Source organism: Coptis chinensis, chromosome 6, assembly GCF_015680905.1.
Source record: "Coptis chinensis isolate HL-2020 chromosome 6, ASM1568090v1, whole genome shotgun sequence".
Lineage (NCBI taxonomy): Eukaryota > Viridiplantae > Streptophyta > Magnoliopsida > Ranunculales > Ranunculaceae > Coptis > Coptis chinensis.
The window spans coordinates 41,328,123-41,338,172 of record NC_141461.1 but is presented as its reverse complement, the minus strand read 5'-3'; the positions used below and the strand labels follow the sequence as shown (position 1 = coordinate 41,338,172).

Below are 10,050 nucleotides of genomic sequence, written 5' to 3'. Positions count from 1 at the left end.
AACACTGTCATCGGGTCACGGGTAGCAAGAGTTCTCCCATAGGCTCCATCATGCTTCTATTAAATCCATACAAGTTGGTTCGTAGAGACCTAAGTTGCCTTAGATCAACCCTTATTTCATCTAAGGCCCCTCTGAACAGTAAGTCCACTGCACTACCGCAATCAATTAATACCTTCTTGACCATGTAATTACCTATCGCTACAGTAATGACCAATGCATCTTCATGGGGGGAATCGACAGCTTTGAGATCTACGCTTGTGAATGCAATCTGATCCCCTCCCTCCACCGACCATGACTTTGGTTGCGGAACTCCCGTCACTTTATTGATCTGCTGAATACTCGCGGTTCTTCTTATCTTTTCTCTATGTGCGTTATGACTCAGAATCTCTCCGCTAAAAATCACATTAATGGTTCCCAATATCCTACCTTGAGCCGGTACCTGCTCCTCATTCGGGGCACCCGCTACAAACTCTCTCATCATTCCCTTCTCTACCAATCTTTGAACCAACCATTTCAACGCATAGCATTAATTAGTTTTGTGGTTTCGTACCTGGTGATATGCACAATACGGCTTGCTCAGCATCTCTATCGGTATGCTTCGCAATCCTTCATATCCCTAAAGATTTTTTATCAATGGCAAGATCTCACTCAGTGGCCTATGTAGGAAACTTATTCCAAAAATATACTTATTGTTAAGTAAACAAGAAATCAAATTGATATGAACAAACCTTTAATATCAACAAACAAACAAACCTTTTAGTTCAACGAATGAACCTAATTTACCAATGATTAAATCCGAGCCTAGTGATGATCACTATGTCCTTAAGACAGATTTTCCCCCTCACGGTGCTTGAAGGTTGATGGAAAACTGTCTCCCAAGATAGAGCAGATTTCTTTCTATAGAAAGTTAGCACTTCAATTCTATAGAATCAGCGAACACAACATAGTATTTGACTAAGAACAGGGGGAGAAGAGAAAGATCAGAACTCTGTGTGATCTGGTGTCTTTCTCTCCAAATTTATCCACTATTTATAGGTGAGTGGTGCCTCTTCGAAACAACACAGTGACTCTTGGGAAAAAGTAAGCAACTCTTTGAAAAGTCACATGTTTCGAAAGGACACATTATTTCGGCATAAAACACTATTTCGAACCAGTGCCTATTTCGAAAGGTCACACCTTTTCGGCATGATGCACTGTTTCGAAAGGTTGCACCTTTTTGGCATAATGCACTGTTTCGAACTAGTGCACCCTTTCGAAAAAGTTTTTCTCACTTTACGTACTGTTTTAAGAGAAACCCATTTCAACTCAATGTGGGATAACTTGGGAGACAAATTACTCATTCATATCTCAATGGATTTATGCAAATCCATTTTTCTAACAGCCTATTCAGTGGTGTCTGTTCGGTTCGCAGTATGGCTTCCTCTCCCTATTCTCCCTACGAACTCCCTCCCTACTTCCTTTTGGTCGTGATGTGTATCCGCAATATCCACCATTTCCTCTATATGACATCTCCATTTTTCGGTGTTCTCCGCACTTTTCTAAAGATAATACTGCCTTCCCTGACCTTCTGGAATCCTTCTGCATTGTGTCCTCATACCTTATGTATTTCTCCACATGTGGATATAACTCGTCCAGGGTCACAATCTCATTCTTAGCCACTGACTGATGTACTCACATTCCTAGTCGCAGACCTCTTTTGAATGCTATTACTGCAGTCCTTTCGTCCATGTTCTCTACCTTTAATGTCTCATCTTTAAATCGGCACAGATAATCCCTTACCGATTCAGCAGATCTTTGCCTGATGTTGAACAAAGCCGCGATATCCACCACCCGTCTTTTCTGATGTATGAAATGGTCTATGAACACTTGCTCCAACTCCTGAAAACTATTTATGTTCCTCGATGACAGTCGATAGTACCAGTCCGACCCCCCTTGAAGGCTAGCTGGGAACATCATGCACCGCAGCCATCGTACCGAGCTTCTTGCCAAAGAGGCATCTGTTGTCAAAAATGGTGAATGTGATCCGCAGGGTCTCCTTTACCGTCATACCTTTCGAACCGGGGCTGATTGAAACGCTTCGGCACCTCCGAATCCCATATAGTATCCACCAACGGGTTGCGGTTCAGACCAACCACCACTTGGCTAGCCGCTCCCACTTGAACTTTCGCCTGTTGAAGGTTCGCCTCACGGTCATTGTTTATCATCTCCTGAACATGCTTTATCGCCAGGCCGGTCACCGGGTTCTCAACGAGATCTGGACCTGCTTCTTCATTATCAGACTCCTCACTTGCTTCCTCCTCTGCCGTTTCTCTTTCTCTTATGAATATGTCATTCTCCTCTCTCAATCTCACGATCTTTTCTTCCATGAGTCGTGTCTCTTTTGACGCCAAACCCATGGCTGTCTCCTCTGCTCGATCTCCTCCTTCATCGCTTACTATCTTCGCCCCCTGCACTACCACCTTCTCGGTGTGCTTACCCCTCTCTTCACTACTGCTACCATCTTTACGTTGCTTTGATCCCTCTCCCCACAGACGGTGTCAAATGTTGTAACTCACTTACTTCTACACTCTTTTCTCTCTCTTTTTCTGTAGGTCTAGCACTCTCTTCTTTATGGAAAAACCCCCCTATTTCTCTCCTCTTTCCTCTTTACACCACACTCCCCTTCCATCCCAGTCATACACATGTCCCTCCATATCTCGATCTTCTTTCCCCCACGTATAGGGTTCATGTGCCGTATCTATAAGTCTGCGGTTTGATCCTGTACAACGCACCTCCGCAGCGTACGTTACTACGGGTTCATCCCACCATTGGTCTCCCATACTCCGGATCCTACCACCACAGAAGATGTCGCTGTGATAAGCAAAGAAGGCATCGCCACATCCAACTCAGGAAAGCAGAAATCAATGCTTCTCCTTTACCGAGATTATCGACTCTGAAAGATAAACAATTAGGTGGTTCCTCTAAATTTGGGTAGTTTGATTCTGAAGAAGTTTGCGTGTACAAAGGAAAAGATTGTGAACATGAAATGGTGAGCTTTTGAGAAATGGAATTAAACAAGCCTCTCTGGCTAAACAGAAACTTAGCTCTCTGCATTACCTGTGGAAAATGCCAATTTTAGTGTATGCCAATCAGAAAAGGACATCGAGGGAGAAAAATGTTCATAAGATATTACAGTGTCATAAATACCCTTTAATCACATTAACACGTGGCAAAAAAAGAAGGAAAAAACGCAGAGAAAAAAAATATGCTGCTCGTTAATTAATAAAAGAATCGGAAAAGGAAACCAGGTTTTATTTGTACTTGGTCATAGATTTAGAAACCTTTTTCCAAATTTTGGTTACTTGATGCCCAAGTGTATTTCTTTATAAATATATACTTAGAGCATCTTTAGGAGTGATATCAATCTAGAACCAAACACTAAATTTCCAATAATTTGGTATTTTTTCAATTTCAGGAGAGCTACATGTTGATGAAAACACCAAAAAAATACCAAAAAAAACACCAAATCGACCAATATTTGGTTCCAGGTTTGATACTGTATCAAATCACTCACACGGTTTTCCCAAAACCGCGCGGTTTTTCCAACACCGCGTGGGCTTGGGTTTCTAATTAGGTTTATATGGCGCGGTTTTCACGCGGTTTTGTGAAAACCGCGCCAGAGATTGAAAAAGAAAAAAAAGAAAAAAGTTTATGTACGATACATGGCGCAGTTTTCTGAAAACCGAGTAGGCATAGCGCGGTTTTGGCAAAACCGTGTAGTTGCTTAGTAAAAATTTTTGGTAGCTCTCATAAAGATGCTCTTACTATACATGTTATTCATTATCAAACAACATATGGAGATATACTAGTAGTGTGATATTCTATTTGAGTATTTGTTATTAAAGAAAAGTGATCTGAAGCATATAAAGAAAGCTTTTAGGAAGAAGCTGTTTATGGAAATAGGTAAAGAAGAAGTTGCCAAGGCTCAAAAGATAGAAGTAGAGAATAAAGAGGGACAATGTGATGGTAGTGTTGCTTCTGTAAGTTCTGTTGAAACGAAGAGAAAGAAAATCGTATTTCTTTTTAATGGACAGAGGTTTGAGGGTCGTTGTCTGGCGTTGCCGCTTCAAGAAGAGCCAATCTTTGCGTTAGAAATGTCTCATCAAGTAAAGAAGTTTGATGTCAATGATTACTTGGCCAAGATCAACAGTGGTAAAAGTGAAGGACGACAATCAAGGTGCAGCGGGTTTCCAATTCCAACTGGCTATCCCAAAAGACCTCGAACGAAGTACGATTACACTAAAAAAATCTGATATGGTTGCAGCTGTCTGTAACCATAACATCGTTATATATAGGGGTGTGCATGAGTACTCAATTACCCGAACCCAAACCGGAATCATTTATAACGGGTCTGGGTCTTAAAATGTTAAACCCATTTAAAGTGGGTCTTTAAGAACCGATCAGATAAAAAACCAAAACCATTAAAACCGAATAGTAAAAAACCGATGGGTATCCGAACCGAAACCGAAACCGATTAGTTTGATTTTGATATATAAAATTTAGTATTATATTACACTAAATAAAGACAAACCCAAACATTATTATTATATATAGTATATATTTGTTAGGTGTAAAATTATACTAAATATATATAACATTTAACATAATAATGAATGTGTGTTATTAAATACATATTTTATAATATTACATTAAATATGTGTATTATAAATATTAATAATAATGTTTACGTGTCTACGACTATAATATTACATACTATATGCATTAGTATACTATGAATTAACTAATGCACTGTCTATATTAACTAATGCATGAACGTGTACGTGCTTGATATATTACATGTATATATATATTAGATAATGAGTATGTGCAATGCTAACTAACAATTGTAGTACATGTGGTATTTATACTATATATAACACATTACGTATAGTATAATATATATATGTTCGATTTAAAATATATACATACATATAATGTATGAGAATGTATTTAAAATTTTTAGATAACTTTTAAATATTATTATTGAATTTAGGACCATTACTTTTTATAAGAGGACAAAAATATCGATAACAAGTGTTATAGTCGTCGTAAACCAACTTTTATATCGGTTATATAACTAAAAAAATAATTTTAGCAATAAAAATATATAACCCGATAAGGAACCGAAACCGAAATCAACCGAAACCGACTTAATTAATGAGTATGGGTCCGGGTTTTCAAAATATAAGAACAAACCCGAATCCAATAGGAACCGCTAAAAATATACCCATAACCAAAATCAATAAGCACCGACCATGAACACCCCTAGTTATATATGACTTGAAATCTAATAATTTGTATAAATTTTAATAAATCTTTTATTGCTGTTTTCAAATTAAAGATTTATGAACACTTTATGTTTAAAGATTCCTAACTATATAATGATTATGTGTTTAAAGATTCCTAACTATATAATGATTATGTTCTTAGAATATTTAGTATTTTTTGCAAACCCTAATATAGGGCACACATGTGAATTCTGGAAGTGGTATAACTCATTGTTACGAATTGATGAACCCAAACGACAATTTTTGTAAGCAACAAAATAAAACACAATTAACTCGTGAAATAAACTGAAGAGTAGACCAAATATTTCATTTAGGCTTTCCTAACCTGGGTAAGACTAGGGCTGTCAATAGATTTCGATAACCCGATAACCGATTCAAACCAATAAAAAATAGTTTGGGTTAGAATAATTTGATTTATTTTCTACCAATCTGAAACCAAACCAATAAAATATTGGTTAGATTTCAAGTTTGCCCTCCACCAAACCAATATGAACCCGAACCAATAAAATGACATTTTAGTAATATTTATGATTAATTTTATATATGTTTATTAATAATATGATTGAAATTAATTGATTTAATTTAAAATTTAATTAATTTTATAGTTTTCAGTTCGGATCGGTTCGGATTCGGTTTGGTTTTGAGTTCCTAACTTTCCTATCGGTTCGGATTCAAATTTTCCAAAACCCAACCCAAACCGACCCATTGACAGCCCTAGGTAAGACACCAACTTACCCTAGGCTCACGACCTACATGCCCTACACCCTAAACATGTACTGTCTTTCAAAGAAGGTACAAGAATTTGGTGTCGAATGTTCGAATCTTGAGAGGGCCTATTTTGGAAAAAGTTGCACATCAAATGCTATGGCAGTGGCTCAGGTCTGAAACCATGTTGAATTAAAGACTGGCAAAATCTGGTCCCTCAAAACTTTACATTGATCAAGATTCTGTACATTCCAACCCAGTAGGTCTGATGGCTGGTTTTTTCGATGGCCTCTGCAGTCCTGCCTGTAGAGTATCTGTTATTGAGTATAGCCACTTCAATTTATAAACCTGAGTTTGATTTGACGATCAAGCTTTCTGTTGCCAATGTATATGCTCAATATTGATTGGAATATCAGTTAATATTTCTACTTTTGTAGTTCTGATGCCAATGACGGGCAGCAGCAATTAAAGTACGGGCTCAATCCAAATCAGAAGGATCAGCACTCATGACCTACTAGATAATTGAAAAACCCCAAGTATCAAATAATTATTGGGGAAGATGGACAAACTGCCCAAGTAGGTCAAGAACAACAATCTTTATACTCTAAACTACATTTGACTGCTTTGGTACAAATCATAGCAATGTCATTATTATGGACTCTAATGAAAGTCATATAGCGTGCTCTGCAGTTCATTGTAGGCCATATATATGGCATTGTTGAAATATCTAAATGGAAACACTTACGTCTAGAGATGCAGTGTGTTTCTTTGTACATATAGTGTCTACTCCAGACTGATTCCGAATATTCACCCAGTCTGCATAAAGCAACCAAAACAAACTGGCCACTTATATTTTTGCAGGCCAAAGGAGATAAATTTGGCGTCAACTCATACACAGAACCCATGAAAAGAGAACTGGTAATCAGTATATGACGCAATTCTTTAACACTTCCATAACAGATCTTCACAATCTTGTTTTCATTCACCAAAACACAAGAACATATATATCAAGTAATACAAAGAAGAAACAACAGCAATTATGTGTCAGATTGAAATGTAACAGCAGCAATGCATCAGACAGGGATAACTGTTCAACAAATCTCTTCATCCACAATGATATAGATAGTTCAAACAGACATAAGCAAACATTATAGTTTATAGACATAAGAAATAAGTTAATTCAATGCCTCAGACCGTCCTAGTTCATAAATTTCGACATTATGCAAATACATAGATTCACAATTCTGTCAACCAAAACATCATCACGGGCACCCTACAAAATAAATCAAAAGCATAAACACAATTAAAGCATAAACGTGTCAGATTTAGAAATATCAGCACTGTTTATCAGACAGGGATAACTGTTTTATTTCTTATTATCATCATACACATTTTGCTGTAAACCCATATATCTACAAAGATTAAAAAAATGAAAAAGAAAAGAGGCATCAGGTCTTCCTATTCAACTAAAACTCACAAAACACAATTTATTTGATTGAGTTTTCATTTAAAGTCGATAAAACTCGTCATTTGCCTCCTCTGCTATTGTAAACTAAAAAAGATTGTATCTAATAAGGCTTTGCAAACAATATATCGCCGCTTTGCCTCATGGAGTTTGTATTTATAGGGTTTAGGGTCTAAAATAGAATGAGAATTTCAGAGTGGAACTGATTTTAGGGTTTCGAGTTTTTGACCCAATGGATATGGGCTTTTGTAGGTTTATAAGTCCAATCCTATTTGAAGCACGTGGGCCGGGCGTTACTTTATTGCTCAATGCTCATCAACTATGTTATGCCCAAATAATAATGGACCAATGAGGTTGGATGTCTCACACCGTTTGGTTGGGGTGAGACCACTGAATTAAATTTCATTTTCGGTTATTGTTTTGGTGACTACAAAAAACGAAAATATAAATATTTTTGAAAAAATTTTGCAAAAAATAAGAGAAAATATGTAAATACATCAACAACAAAAAATATGGCGTAGCAACTATTCTTTCAAATTTAAATGTTTATACACCAAAAATGGCCAAAATAAACAACTCACTTTCTCAAAATTAACAATCCCTCTCAAATAGACATATATGATATATCTCAATAATCAAATGTGCCCCTATAAAAAAATAAAAATTAAAAATGGAAAATGGAAAAACAACAGGGATGGCAAGGTAAATACTAAATGCTAAATGCTTATTTGAGAAAGATTAGGTCTTTAATATTTAGTAACTAGAAAATATTAAATGCTAAATGTTAAATTGACAAAAATAATTTAATCACTATTTAAATTATTTATTGCACTTGGCTACCATTAGAAATTTTATGTAAATTTCATGAAAAACTGCGTATTAGTGTACAAAATGAACGAAATCAAAATAATACTCGAAATTTTCGAGAAATTACTTCGAAAACTTGCAAACAAAAAATGTTTCTATGCCCACTGAAAACGAGAAATTTCATGAAAATTTAAGAAATTTAGTTCCTTGCACGTACCCACGGGTCAGTCCACTCCTATATCATTAGGGCTGTCTACAAATAATCGAAAACCGAAAAACCGAACCGAACCGGCCCGAACCGGCTATTTTTTTCAGTTTTTGACATAACCGGTTTGGCTTACGGTTCTGAAAACTAAGAACCGACCACTTTAAATCGGTTTTCTGTTTTGTACCTCGGTTAACCGATATAACCGAACCGAACCGGATCATTCAAATATGAAAAGACGGGCATTTTCGAGAAACTCATCCCTCAAAGGTACTGTAGTAAAGTTACCTTCTTCAACACGTTTTCCCAAGAAAGGATCATTCAGTATAACATCCTCACATTCTCACAGCTTTTGCTGTGCACCATCAAAGTCATAGTTCACATATAGACACTGTAAAGAACTCTGTAATTGGGTCTTTGTAAGAGTACTGTTCCTGCTGGATTACTTTGGTAAATTCTTTGAGCTGGGGCCTTCTCTTTTTGGTGATAATCAATGTAGTAGCTAGATATCGCAAAAGATGGGGTGCATTTGTCTGAATTGCATTCAGATACCTGTCATAGAGGAAAAGATCTATTATCCCATTTCTGCCACCTTCATGGTTGAAAAATATGAAAAGGCTCCAATGCATTAGCCAAATTCTACTTTGCAGCTGATTGAGTGGAGATTGCAAAGTTCTTTGCATCAATTATCTCCCTCAAATGATTGAGCTCGTCAAGTGCAACAGCCCAGTTCTGCATCAGTATTTCAGCGGCAAGCTTTCCCCATAATGCACTCAAGTTCACATCCTTTGTTTGTGCATAAAGCCCAGTACTGATACAAAAAGTCAGCTGCACCAGAGTAGTTTCCACATTCAAACTGAAACTTGGCATATTGATACAACGCTTCAATCTGATCTGGACCAATCTTATAATTCTCCAGCAACATATGAAGATTATACTGTTTATCAGCACGAAACTCCTTAAGATATTGATGCGGTGTTAGACTGTTAGGTTGCAAAATAAAACTCCATTTTTATTCAGTTTGTTTAGTCCCATATCATCTATGAGCAAGTCAAGTTTCTTTCAACGAAGTTATAGATAGTTTGGGCCAAATTTCTAATAGTAAGCATGCACCTGGGCAGCAGGGCCTGATCCAAAGGTTTTGGAATGGGTCTTTATTAAATGAGCCCGTGGTGAAGTGAAAATTGTTGTTAGTTGGGTTTCAAGTCATAGATTTGGTTTTAAACCGAACCGAACCGATTTTACAGTTCGGTTAGAACTCAGTTTTCTTCAGCTATGGTTCGGTTACGGTTTGGAAAGTTAGAAACCGACCCTTGTGATTCGGTCCATATATTTGGACTAAACCGACCCAAACCGAACTGTGGACAGCCCTATATATCATGGACGTGCCACGTACATATCACTGTCACTCTCAATTATTCTATGCACCGCTACTCTATACCCTTTGCGTACTCCTGGTCCGCAAACTTCTCTTGACCATAACACACTTTGCTTACTCCAGGTATGTGGACTCCGCTGCTCTATACCCTTTGCGTACTCCT

General features: G+C 37.1%; 3 non-coding genes and 1 pseudogene across 3 annotated transcripts; all 4 read right to left on the bottom strand.

Moving 5' to 3' along the window:
* Positions 1 to 7,069: 7,069 nt before the first annotated feature.
* On the bottom strand, positions 7,070 to 7,148 carry LOC147493001 (small nucleolar RNA R38). The gene has a single exon (XR_015200485.1). It is a non-coding gene; the product is annotated as a small nucleolar RNA R38 (small nucleolar RNA).
* Positions 7,149 to 7,217: 69 nt separating this feature from the next.
* LOC147493000 (small nucleolar RNA snoR20a) lies at positions 7,218 to 7,302 on the bottom strand. Its single transcript, XR_015200582.1, has one exon. It is a non-coding gene; the product is annotated as a small nucleolar RNA snoR20a (small nucleolar RNA).
* Positions 7,303 to 7,344: 42 nt separating this feature from the next.
* Positions 7,345 to 7,426, bottom strand: LOC147492999 (small nucleolar RNA R38). Its single transcript, XR_015200483.1, has one exon. It is a non-coding gene; the product is annotated as a small nucleolar RNA R38 (small nucleolar RNA).
* Positions 7,427 to 8,738: 1,312 nt separating this feature from the next.
* On the bottom strand, positions 8,739 to 9,732 carry LOC147492998 (eukaryotic translation initiation factor 3 subunit E pseudogene; annotated as a pseudogene).
* Positions 9,733 to 10,050: the final 318 nt, after the last annotated feature.